This window comes from Chiloscyllium plagiosum, unplaced genomic scaffold, assembly GCF_037043375.1.
Source record: "Chiloscyllium plagiosum isolate Xiang-an unplaced genomic scaffold, Cpla_swu_hap1 HiC_scaffold_15, whole genome shotgun sequence".
Taxonomy (NCBI): domain Eukaryota; kingdom Metazoa; phylum Chordata; class Chondrichthyes; order Orectolobiformes; family Hemiscylliidae; genus Chiloscyllium; species Chiloscyllium plagiosum.
This window is the reverse complement of record NW_028270153.1, coordinates 15258500-15272345: the sequence shown is the minus strand read 5'-3', so window position 1 is coordinate 15272345 and position 13846 is coordinate 15258500. Positions and strand designations below refer to the sequence as shown.

General features: G+C 42.1%; 1 protein-coding gene across 1 annotated transcript in view; it reads left to right on the top strand.

Annotated features, from left to right (window-relative positions):
* Nucleotides 1-5427: 5427 nt before the first annotated feature.
* Nucleotides 5428-13846, top strand: part of LOC122560262 (src-like-adapter 2) — a 34617-nt gene continuing 26198 nt past the window's right edge. The window contains exon 1 of the mRNA XM_043710775.2: nucleotides 5428-5703. The gene's annotated coding sequence lies outside the window, so the exon portion shown is untranslated. The remainder of the gene's footprint in view (nucleotides 5704-13846) is intronic.

Genomic DNA, 13846 nt, shown 5'->3' with positions numbered 1-13846 from the left:
TAATTGAAAGAATGACTGTAAAAGATCAAGAAACATGGATTATCAAAGCAGAGGTTAATTATATCTACCCAAGTTCGATATCCTTAATCTTAATCTTTTCCACAGCTTCATCAATGACTTGACAGCACCATTGTCAAGACTTCAATCATTGATATCTCACCTGGAAGTGTGGGAGTCACCATTGATGAGACACTCAGTTAGATTTACTTACCAACACTGTGTCCATAAAAGCAAGGGTAGAGGCTTTGTCTGCAATGGGTGACTCATGTTTTGATCCTTAAATGCCCCTTACCAGGGCTCAAGATCGGCCTGTGATAAAATGGGTGGAGACACAGTGTCATCAAGAAAGTCAATTCCATTGCCACTGAATGTAATGTCCATCCACTCCACGGTGGTTGCAATACGTTCCATCTACTGGATGCCCTGCTTCATAACATCAAGTTCACTTTGCAGCACTTCCCAGACCCCTGGCCTGGATCCCTGTACCACTGTCCAGGATAGGAGCTGCAATGTCATGGGAATGTCCTCACCAACACCTTCTTCTCTAGGTTACATCAACCTGACTTGAACATGGAGAGCTATTTCTCCATCATCATTCTGTTAATGGCTTATGAATTAAAGAAAGATAAAGAAACCTGATTAAATCTTATGGTCAGTGGACAAGGTTATTTTTATTTTTGTGAACAAGCCAAGACCTTTTGCTGGTCTTGAGAGTGGTGGTGAACTGACATCTTAAACCACCACAATCCATGGTGATAATGATGTTGAACATAGAAACATAACTACAGGAATAGGCTATTCAGCCCATTAAGCATGTCCACCATTCAATACAATCATGTTTGAACCATCGAGATATCATAGAATCCCTACAGTGTGGAAACTGGTCATTTGGCCCAACAAGTCCACACTGACACTGTGAAGTGTATCCCACCCAGACCCATTCCCCCATCGCTCCACAGTTCCCCTGACTAATGTACCTAACCTATATATCCCGGGACACTATAGACAATTTAGCATGGCCAATTCACCTAACGTACACAACTTTGGACTGTGCGAGGAAACCAGAGCACCTGGAGGACACCCAAGCAGACACGGGGAGAATGTGCAAACTCCACACAGACAGTTGCCTGAGGCTGGAATCGATCCTGAGTCCCTGGCGCTGTGAGGCAGCAGTGCTAACCACTGAGCCACTGTGCTGCCCCATGTTGATTGAACACTGCAATGCTTTTTACCCATTCCATTCCCATAATCCTGTACATGACTAGTAATCAGAAATCTATCAATCTCTACCCTAAATACAGTCAGTTCTGCTATAATGTGGTAGTTCCATTCTCGTGCAATCCTGTGTTTTAAGAAAATTGAAGAATATTAGCACCACTTAAACTAATGGCACTGGAATCGCATTATTACTAACACACACTTTAAAACTTGGTGCTTTAGAAATCGATCATGTTATAGCGAATTTGTGTTAACAAAACATGCGTTACATCAGAACGACCTATATACTCAAAGACTGAGCTTCCACAGCCCTCTGGGGCTAAAGTGCCAAAGTTTCAGAAGAGATTTACCAGGATGGTACAGTATGGAAGGTTTGAGTTATAAAGAAAGACTGGATAGGCTGGGATTTATTTCACTGGAGCGTAGGAGGTTGAGAGGTGACCTGATAGAAGTTTATAAAATCATGAAATCATACAATTAATGGTAGTTGTCTTTTCCTTAAGATGGGGAAATTCAAGACTGGGGGACACATTTTAAGGTGAAAGGAGAGAGATTTAAAAAAGACATGAGGCAGTTTTTTTACATAGAGCGTGGTTCGAGTATGGAATGAACTTCCTAAGGAAGTGGTGGATGTGGGTACAATTAAAACATTTAAAAGGCATTTGGATGGATACATGAATAGAAAAGGTTTGGAGGGATATGGGTCAGGAACAGGCAGGTGGGGCTAGTTTAGTTTGGGATTATGTTCAACATGGACTGTTTGGACCAAAGGGTCTATTTCTGTGTGGTATGACTCTATGAGTCGAGAGTGTGTTGCTGGAAAAGCACAGCAGGTCAGGCAGCATCCGAGGAGCAGGAGAATCGACGTTTTGAGCATAAGCCCTTCATCAGGAATGTTCTCCTCCTAAGCCTCCTCCAAGGATGCCTACCTTAAAGAAGTTCTCCTCCTCTCATCTACAAGCCTCATTCCTGATGAAGGGACTTATGCCTGAAACAGCAATTCTCCTGCTCCTCGGATGCTGCCTGATCTGCTGTGCTTTTACAGCGCCACACTCTCGACTCTGATCTTCCAGCAGTCCTCAACCTCTCCTGTGTGACTCTATGACTCTGAATGAATTAATATTCTCCAACAGTAAGAAATGGAATTTTAGGATTTTGACCAAGTGATGAAGGGACAACTTTGCAGATTTAGATTTGTTTGGTTCATTTCTCATGGCTAGTTCTCCATCTTGCATGAACTTAAGGTCATCTAACACATATCATAGTGAGCAAAATTAGGGCGCATGGTATTGGGGGCAAAGTACTAACTTGGATTGAAAGTTGGTTGGCTGATAGGAAACAAAGAGTAGTGATAAACGGCTCCATTTCGGAATGGCAGGCAGTGACCAGTGGGGTACTGCAGGGATCAGTACTGGGACCGCAGCTTTTTACAATACATGTTAATGATATAGAAGATGGTATCAGCAAAACATTAGCAAATTTGCTGATGGTACTAAGCTGGGTGGCAGGGTGAAATGTGAGGAGGATGTTAGGAGATTACAGGGTGACCTGGACAAGTTAGGTGAGTGGTCAGATGCATGGCAGATGGAGTTTAATGTGGATAAAGTATGGTTATCCACTTTGGTGGCAAGAACAGGAAGGCAGATTACTACCTAAATGGAATCAATTTAGGTAAAGGGGCAGTACAAAGAGATCTGGGTGTTCTTGTACACCAGTCAATGAAGGTAAGCATGCAGGTACAGCAGGTAGTGAAGAAGGCTAATAGCATGCTGGCCTTCATAACAAGAGGAATTGAGTATAGAAGCAAAGAGGTTCTTCTGCAGCTGTACAGGGCCCTGGTGAGACCACACCTGGAGTACTGTGTGCAGTTCTGGTCTCCAAATTTGAGGAAAGGCATTCTGGCTATTGAGGGAGTGCAGCATAAGTTCACAAGGTCAATTCCTCGAATGGCGGGACTACCTTATGCTGCAAGACTAGAGCGACTGGGCTTGCATACACTTGAGTTTAGAAGACTGAGAGGGGATCTGATTGAGACATATAAGATTATTAAAGGATTGGACACTCTGGAGGCAGGAACATGTTTCCGCTGATGGGTGAGTGCCGAACCAGAGGACACAGCTTAAAAATACGGGGTAGACCATTTAGGACAGAGATGAGGAGAAACTTCTTCACCCAGAGAGTGGTGGCTGTGTGGAATGCTCTGCCCCAGAAGGCAGTGGAGGCCCAGTCTCTGGATTCATTTAAGAAAGAGTTGGATAGAGCTCTCAAGGATAGTGGAATCAAGGGTTATGGAGATAAGGCAGGAACAGGATACTGATTAAGGATGATCAGCCATGATCATATTGAATGGTGGTGCAGGCATGAATGGCAGAATGGCCTACTCCTGCACCTATTGTCTATTGTCTATTATCTCCCTCGAGTTACATCATGTTTTCTTTACCCATCCCTTGTGCTTGCTAACTCACAGTAGCTCCAAGTTGACTATCACTTTTTTTAGATTAGATTCTCTACAGTGTGTAAACAGGTCCTTCATCCCAACAAGTCCACACTGCCCCTCCGAACAGAAACCCACCCAAACCCATTCCCTTACCCTATATTTACCCCTGACTAACGCACCTAATAGTATGGGCAATTTAGCATGGCCAATTCACCTGACCTGCACATCTTTGGATTATGGGAGGAAACTGGAGCACCCAGAGAAAATCCTCATCCCTGCTTGCAAATCCCTTCATTGCCTCACCCTTCCCTATCTCTATTCTCTCCTCCAAACCCACAACCCTCCAAAATTACCAAGCTCCTCCAATTCTGGAGTCTTGCATTTCTGAAAACTTAGATAATAGAACCAGCAATAGGCCAGGATGTTGACAGTGAGGTTGGAATGGTGCTGTTCTTACATCCCTGCTGCTTGTATCCTTCCAAGTGATGCAGGATACATGTTTGGAAGGTGCTGATGGAGAACAGTGAATCTTCATCATGTCTTCTGTCCTGCCACCATGACGAAAATCAATGTTTCAAGTTGGTGATTGAGATACTATTCAGGCAGATTTGAGATGACCAAATACAGCAAGCTGTTGGCCCTGTCTGTAAATATGTGTGGATTAAATCCTTGTCAGGTCAGCTGAAAAAATTTTTCATTTTTGGGATTGGGATTTTGGTATTTATTACCCATCTTTAATTGTCCTCAAACTCAATAGGTTGAAAGGCCATTTGGAGAGTTATATTAAGAGTCAATATTTGTATAGGTTTTGAGTCACATGTAGGCCAGATTGACAAAGGATGGCAGATTTCCTTCTCTGATTGGTGAACCAGTTGGTTTTTAATTAACGACAGTCTCATGGTCACTATTAATGCTGTTAGTTTCATATTCCAGATGTATTAATTGAATTTAAACTCACTAGCTGCTGTGGTGGGATTTGAACACATGTCCCTCTCGCATTTACCTCAGCCTCTGGATTTCTAGCCCAGTGGGGTTACTATGACCCCACCACCTCCCCATTACAATGGAACATTGACAGAGAATGTTGCCTCAGTACCTCCCAGCCAGGTACCCAATACATTCCATGACTACAGAATCCTTTGTAGGGTCCGTCTGCAGACCCAGACAGAATGCAATACAAATTTTGATTTTAAGAGAATGGGGCAAAAGCATATTACAGTTCCGCCGCGTGATATTGAGATGATCTGAAATCTCAAACAGCCTGGCAAAGTGAAGATGCGATTCCCCTGGGTGGAAGCACCTCTCTATCCATCTTTTCCCTGCAGCTGATGCAGTGCAGCAGATGAGAATGGAATTGGGCTTGGCAGTGTTGCCTCCACAGCAGAACAGCTGGAATCTCTGGATTGGCATGACTTTAATGCCAGGGCAGGTATAAAAATAATGGCGAAGGCATGTCAGGGTTCACACAGCCCTGAATGTCAGTGAAACCTAGCAATGACCAGGAGAAAAGCAGCAAGAAATTGAACTGGAAGGAAAGTTATGTCCGAACGTAAAACATTGACAACCCATACCCCCACACAAAAAAAATCAGTTCGATGCGGATTTGCTAGATGGATGGAGCTTGTGATGAGGGGTAAACATTCCATTACACAGTCAGAAAAAAGTTATTGCGCAAAATATGAGCATAAACAGGAACCATTTATCAGACAGGCTTAAGGTAGAACGTCACAGGAAACACAACTGGGGAGATGTAGAGCTGATGCCAGCTATGTAAATGCTGGGACTTAAAGCCAGCATGTCATCAGACAACATTGCACACTCTGGAGACAACTCCAGCTGTAGCTGCATAATGACTCATTCTGCACAAACATAATCTCCACACTGTTAGTGCTCTTGTAAGATTCCAGGTCACATCAACGTTCTACCTTCTTCACCCCAGGAGGGGCTTTATTGGATTAACTGATTGTTGGGTTTTGCATCCTCCAGTGAGGAGGAAAAGTGCAAGAGAGGAGATAAGACTTGTATCAGTGAACAGAGGAGACAATGCTGTAAGTATTAAATGTTATATATTTTACCAGCAATGATGAGAACAAGGGAGCTGAAGAAATATATAGAATAATTTTCGCGCTGTGATAGCTGATTTGTGTGTGTGTGTGTATGTCTGTGTGTGTGTGTCTGTGTGTGTGTAAAGTTTGGGTCCATCAGTGTGTGAGGCTGTAAGTGCTGGCAGATGGGATCTTCTCATTTCACACACACCTCTCCCAGGTCTGATGGAGCGAGCTGGGAACCACAGCAAAGCTCTCGTCAACTCTGCCCCAACAGTGTGCTCAATCAGCTCTAACGTCTCGGGTCACATTTTGCAAGTTTTGCAATGTTTTCGGAGAGCTGTGGGTGGGGAATATGGGTGCTGACTAAGGGGAAACTGTCTGTGTTCACGACACACTGTTGCTGAAGATATGTAACTCAAATCGAATTGAATTGAATTGAACTTATTGTCACGTGTAACAGCCTTTGCAAAGTCAGTGAGATGTGTGGCAGTGCCTGGGTTTTGTGACATTCGCACATTAATCTCTTAAAGTATTTTGCTATTCTTATTCATTCTCCACCAACTTAGTCTGATTGACAATAATGTACATTTATATGGCACCTTTCTCACTGCACATCCTGAAACAGCCCCCACTGAGGGCAATTCTGGGTCATGCGGGTTCAAGTAGCTTCAACTGAACTCATAACTCGCCAACTTTAAGGGCATTTAAATGATCTTTGGATAAATATATGGATGAGAGTGGAATAGTGTAGGTTACATGGGCTTTAGATCGGTTTTATAGGTCAGCGCAACATTGAGGGCCGAAGGGCCTGTACTGTGCTGTATGGTTCAATGTTCATATATTCTTTACAACTTACAGTTATCCTAAGGCAAATCATTAAGTCTAAATAAAAGGATGAACATCTTTTTGAGACTAAATGGTGGCTATTTTTTTTTATTGTTCACTCTTGATATGTGATTAGGGTAGCATTTATGACCAACCCCTAATTGACCAGAGAGTATTTAATAGTCAACCATATTGCTGTGGTATTGGAGTCAAATGTAGGCCAGATCAGGTAAGGATGCCAGAATTCCTTCTGTAAAGGACATCAGTGGATAAGATGGATTTTTCCTACAGTAGACAATGGTTATTATTTTCCATCTTTTTGATCACTGCATTAGTTTTGGAATCTGCTAATGCAAATATTGAGAAACATGGGCAAGGGTCCAGTCTACAGAGAAATTGACAAGTTTAAAATGTTAAGAAATTGACAAGTTCTTAAAAATAAAACTTTATTTATGTTTAGCATCTGAAGTAGAAGCAGGACAGGGCAGAATACATTATAAGTACGTTTTCAGAAGCTGTACAAAAACTAAAAATACATTCTGAACTCATGATTTGGAGATGCCGGTGTTGGACTGGGGTATACAAAGCTAAAAATCGCACAACCACCTGATGAAGGAACGGCGCTTCAAAAGCTAGTGCTTCCAATTAAACCTGTTGGACTATAACCTGGTGATTTTTAATTCTGAACATTCCTTCTAACTAATTGAAAAACCCTAGTTCTGTCTACATTATTCTAAATTCTAACTCATAACTTTGCTAATCAGAAATAGTGGAAACATTGGTACGTTATGTAAGTGCTGAGGCCTGTGTTATTTGGAAAAGCAAAATTACATTTCAGTGCTTGAACTGTTATCATGTCCGCTTCAAAGCAGGTGGGTGAATTCAGAAGGATAAAGTGGCCTCTCTTAGGCGCCAATTAATTGGGGTTATAGTTCTTTATTACCCAAGTGAGTTATTGCTAAGATAATAATAAGTTACTATTATCCTATCTAAAGTTTGGAGTTCCATGGCACAATTCACAAAGGATCAGGCAGGTCTCCCAACTACATCTGACTGAACAAAGCTGCAGTGCCCCATTGCATTCTCTAAAGCTAGATCCAACATTGCTTGCCTTCTCATTAGCCTGGAAGCACACTGATTAAGAAAATTCAGCTGGAGACAATTCTACTCCAGAGAGCAGGTTGAAGGGTAGAGCGGAACAACTCTTCAGTCATTATATATTTATTTACAGAGTTGCACATTGCAGATGTACATTCCCAAAACCAAACAACTTCTTTTATCTGTGTATACCAACAGGGGCTCGAGCAAATCCTCAGTTTATGCATTATTGCCGGCAAACAATTAAATATGATGAATAAATAATTAAACAAATGATCTATCACAATCAATATACAATCCGCACACATTTCATCCACCATTTTTCTCTACACACGGTTATTTTCCCAGTTCTTTCTCATTATCCCCACTCCTAAGCTCTTGCATCTTCCTGTAACTTTCCTGCATGTTATCGCCTTTCCCCAAGTACAAGAGCCTCAGTAGCTGCAGACAGTAAACAAATAAAACCAAAGAACTGTGAGTACTGGAAATCAGAAACAAAACTAGAAATAGCTGGGAAAACCTAGCAGGTCTGACAGCATCTGTGGAAAGAGAAAGTAGAGTTAACATTTTGGATCCAGTGACCTGTCTCCAGAACATTCTGAAGGAGGGTCACGGGACCCGAAACGTTAACTTTGCTTTTTCTCCGCAGCCGCTGCCAGACTAACTGCAGAAAGGTGGTATGCTTCACAGTGTTGTACTCCTGCCCTTGTCTAACGTATGGGAATTGCGAATCAGTTTGTCTATCCCTGTGCGTCTCCTGTCTCCCTCAGTTTACATGCTCTTAGTAAACCTGGTGATTGTAATGATTCCAGGGATTTCTGTCTGCTCATGCGTTTGGACAATCCTAGAATTTGTTGTTATTCTGCAATTCGTTTTGGAAAGGGAGATAAGGACACTTTTTTAAACCACAATAACTTGATGTGATTTGGAACATATTGCCTGAAAGGCAGAAATAGATTCAACAACAATTTCCAAAAGGGAGTTGAATATATACGAGAGATTAAAAAGTACACAAGGCTGTGGAAATTGAGTAGGGAATAGTACTAATTGGATAGCTTTTTCAAATACCTAGCAGAGGCGGAATGGACTGAATGGCCTTCTCCTGCACAATTTAAAGAAAGATTGACAGTAATTTGAAAAGTTAGATTCAGATTTTTACAAACACACACACACACACACACAAACACACATACACACGCGCGCATACACACACACCAAACAAACACAGCATAAGACACACAGACACACACAAACACAAACACGAGACATATAGACACACATAAACACACAGACATGCACACGCACACACACATAAAACAAACACAACACAAGACACACAGACACACACAAACACACACAAGAGACATATAGACACACATAAACACACACATATGCACATGCACACGCACACATAAAACAAACACAACACAAGACACACAGACACACAAACACACACACGAGACATATAGACACACATAAACACACACATATGCACATGCACACGCACACATAAAACAAACACAACACAAGACACACAGACACACACAAACACACACACGAGACACATAGACACACATAAACACACACACACAGACACACGCACACACACATTTGTCCAATTTACTATTATTATTATTTTGAACTATTTGACATTAGGAGCAACACCACCAACTTGAGAGAACGAGGATTAGTGTCTCTGTTTTCATTCTTGTATCAGGAATATGTCATTGTGACATGTTTATTTGTATGTTTGAATTATAAATTCACATTCAATTTTAGTGTGGTGCTGCTCCAGCTACATAAACTTTGACACACAATTGTGACTGTCTGACATTTTCCCCTTGTACATTCTCTGCCCTAGTTCTGTTGCCATCTCAAACACAAACACACACAAAGAACTCCCTGAGCTTGAGTTGTAGTTTCACGGTGCAGTGTGGTCACACTCTGTAATAACCACTTACACCCTGGAATTCTGGTTAAAACATTTTTTAATGAAAGTCCTCTTCAGTCAGCAAAACAATTTCTTTTACATGTGCAAAAGCTTCGAAGCTGTTTCCCCTGTTTTGAATAAGATAGAATGGTACATATGAGGCATGGAAGACAAGAAAGTGTTGATCCTTTCACAATACATTAAATCCTCGATTAACATCAGGAGAGTTAAACTGAGAGGCTTGAATGTGTGGGCTTGCTGATGCAAGTGAGGGGGTAGACCCTCAATAATATGAGACCAGAGCAGATCTATCTAGTTATTAGTGCTAGCTGCCTGAGCTCATTGTGCAGCTTTCTTTGCGGTTGGAAACTTGGTTTGGTTGTACAATAGCTGTGGTTAGGTACATCCTCCAGATCATATATTGAGCTTACTCAAGAAGACTGAGAACACGGAGAATGAAAAAGAAAGCGTTTTGCAAGTCAAAATGTTCTTATCACCCGGCATCAATTCATTCTTTTTTTTTTAAAACTCCTAAACGATAATAATTCTACAACGCGGGTTTGGGAGCACCAACACAAATGTTGGAGTTCACAGTTTATCTATTTACTGCGCCTGGCAAAACAAGACTGGAAGATGTAGAAGGAGATGCAGTAGAGGGCAGAGAAACAAGCTGTCTGGCTCAGCCAGTTAGCACATGATTATACTGTGTTCCATCATCTTCCTCCCATTCTTTAACCCTATTAGCACATTCCATTTTTCTTCTCGTACTTCTCCAGTTTCTGTTCAAACCGTAGAAGCTGTTCACCTCGACGTTCCCACATGGTAATGAGTTTTCCATTCTCACCTCATTCTGGGTAACGTCATTTCTCCCAAGCTCCCACTGGATTTATGAGTGACTGCCTTACATTTTGAAATCTTAGGTTTGGACTTCCCCCACCCCCCCCCCCCCACCCCTCCTCCCAATTACGATGCACCTCTCCCCAAGGTGGCATCAAATGATATTTAAAGTCTCTGCCTTACTTGACTTTATGAGTCTGTGAAGAGGGCTAGAGCACAGGAGCAGAGATGTACTGCTGAGGCTGTATGATGCTTTGGTCAGACTGCATTTGGAATATTGTGAGTAGTTTTGGGCCGTGTGTCTAAGGAAGGATGTGCTGACATTGGAGAGAGTCCAGAGGAAGTTTGCAAGAATGATCCTGCGGATGAAGGGCTTGTCATGTGAGGAACGGTTGAGGACTCTGGGTCTGTACTCGATGGAGTTTAGAAGGATGAGGGGGTAGCTCTGATTGAAACTTACAGAATAATGAGAGGTCTGGATTGAGTGGATATGGAGAAGATATTTTCATTAGTAGGAGAGACTAGGACCCAGGGCACAGCCTCAGAGTGAGGGGGCGGCTCTTAAGAACTGAGATAAGGAGGAATTTCTTCAGCTGGAGGGTGGTGAATTTATGGAACTCATTGCCTCAGAGGGCTGGGGACGCCAAGCCATTGAGTGTATTTAAGACAGAGATAGATAGGCTCTTGATTGGTAAGGGGATTAAGGTTATAGGGGAGAAGGCAGGAGAATGGGGTTAAGAAACACATCAGCCAGACTAGACCCAGTGGGCTGAATGGCCTAATTCTGTTTCTATATCGGATGGTCTTATGACTCTAATGGCTTGGTGAGCATATACATCTTGTGCCAAATGGATGAGGAACAGGCCTGAATGCAATAGGTCTCAGTACCTGCTGGATATGGTAGTGGGGAGATGGGGAATGATGAGCGAAGTGAGTCAGGGATCCATGTTTCTTGCTGGAAATCAATCCAGGCCAGTGACCCCTCAGAACTCACATTGCATTTTACTGCTTACCGTTTGGAATGCACTTTATGAATGGCATGTGTGAAACATCAGAGGCAAAAGATGAATCTAGAACAAGAGTTGATGGTTTCAGGAGAGGATGGGGATATCTAGGAGAGGGATCAGGGAGCCCTGGCACAAACTGAAAGTTACTACATGGTCCTAACAGGCCAGAATTTAATGTTTCCAGTAAATTGGTTTTATGAAACTCTCATAAGCCTTTAGCCTTGATGATGCAACATAGTCCTGGCTATTTTCCCACATGCTACTCTTTATAAACATGAGATCTTCTAAACCCCTGCTTCTTGGATCAACCTGTGTTCTCACATTGCCCCTCTGCTCACTGACCTACAAGGGTCTCTGGTCAATTAGCGATGTCCTAATTTTAAATTCTTGCGCCCACTTTTGATTCCACCAGGGTCTAATCTCTCATTGTCTCTGTCACTTCTTTCAGCCCAACCACCCATATCTTCTGTCCACTAATGCTAACCTTTTCATAATCTTCAGTGCTCCTCAGTGATAGCAGTGTCTTTAGTGATTGAGTCCTCATGCTCTGGAACACCACCCTGTTCATCTCTGTCTCTCTAACTCTCTGTGTTCTCCATAGCACACATTTAAAATCAACCTCTTTAACCAAGCTTTTGTTCATCTAACCTAACATTTAATATTAATTCCTCAGCAGCTCCATAAGAAATAGAATTTATTAGGCCATTTGACCCATTGAATCTGCCCCACCATTCAATCAGGACTCATTTTTATTGTTTGATTATTTTTTTGTATTTATTATAATGTTTAACATCATTTTGTTTTGCAATGCGCTTTGGGATTTTTATTACACCCAAGGCTCTATATAAATATAGGTATTTTTTGGTTTACTGACCCCAACATTGGTTTAATAAATGTCTCAAACATTGATGGGCTGTCTCCATCATTTTGCTCTTAGTTGTTTATTATTTAAGAATTGCGAGCTAAATTTTAATTCTTGTACACTACAAACCTTACCGGATGTGTTATTTCATCCAGGAAGGCAAAACGATTCGGACTCCTGATTGTTTTCCACTTCACTAATGCCAACCCACCTAGATGAACCAGTCTCTCTGCACGTGTGTAGGTCAGTCTGTTAATGAGTGTGTCAGTCTGGGGTGAGCACGTGTCCCTTTTCTCTTTCACCATATGTGAGTGTCACTGGTAAGGTCAGCATTGATCACCCATTTCTAATAGCCCTTGATCTGAGTGGCTTGAAAGCCAACCATACTGCTGTGGGTTTGGAGTCACATCTAGGCCAAACTAGTTAGGGTGGCAGATTTCCTCCCCTGATGTACGCTAATGAACCAGTTCACTTTTATTTAAATGACAATTGACGATACTTACCATCACTGAGACCAGCTTTCAATGCCAGATCTTTGTGGAGGTAATTGTAATTCCCCAGTTGCCTAAGTGGGGTTTGAGCTATGGCATTAGTCTAGGTCTCTGAGTTGCTAACCTGGTGACAATTCTGCTATGCCACGTGTGCAGCAATGTGTTTATGTGCACCAATGTCTTTTATGTGACTTTCAGACAAGTATATTGTCTTTCTGTGTACCTATATTAGCTCTTGCCTGTGCATCAACCTCTAGTTAAGTGTGCAATTCTATGTCACTCCATATGTCCCCTATATCCAATTTGGGATGTTTATGTATATGTACATTTGTTGTACGCATGTTATATGACAACCCCTTTCAGCTTATGTTTTATTTGTATCTATTCTGTGAGACGCTGCTGTCTTTCTGCAGTGCCTGGGGGCTAGTTCCATGGGGTTTGTAAATCACTTCATAATTCTGTCTAAGTCATTCACGAAATACCAGAAAGAAACTTATATTTATAGAGGGTCCTTCGCGACCTCAAATGACACCCAAAGAATGTTTTTGAGAATTATAATTAGTGTTTAAGGGCAGCCAATTTGTGTGCAGCAATGTGATAACCTTTTCATATTGATGTTGGTTGAGGGTTCAACATTAGCTAGGAGACTGGGGAGAACACCCTTCAGAATAATGGATCGGGATATTTAATGTGGAAGGGCCACAGGCTTGCAGTACCACCTGAAAGATGGGACCTCTTCCTGTAGTGCATTGGATGTGTCTCAGGAAGTTCCACTAAAACTCTGAAAAAGTTGCTGAAATTTGGAATATCTGGCAGCATTGAAAGAGTCATAGAGATGTACAGCATGGAACTTTACCCCTCAGTCCAACTCATCCATGCCGACCAGATATCCTAACCTAATGTAGTCCCATTTGCCTGCACCTGGCCATATCCCTCCAAACCCTTCCTATTCATATACCCATCCAGATTCCTTTTAAATGTTTTAATTGTACCAGCCTCCACCACTTCCTCTGGCAGCTCATTCCATACATGTACCACCCTCTGCGTGAAAAAGTTGCCCCTTAGGTCCCTTTTAAATTTGTGGAGAAAGAAA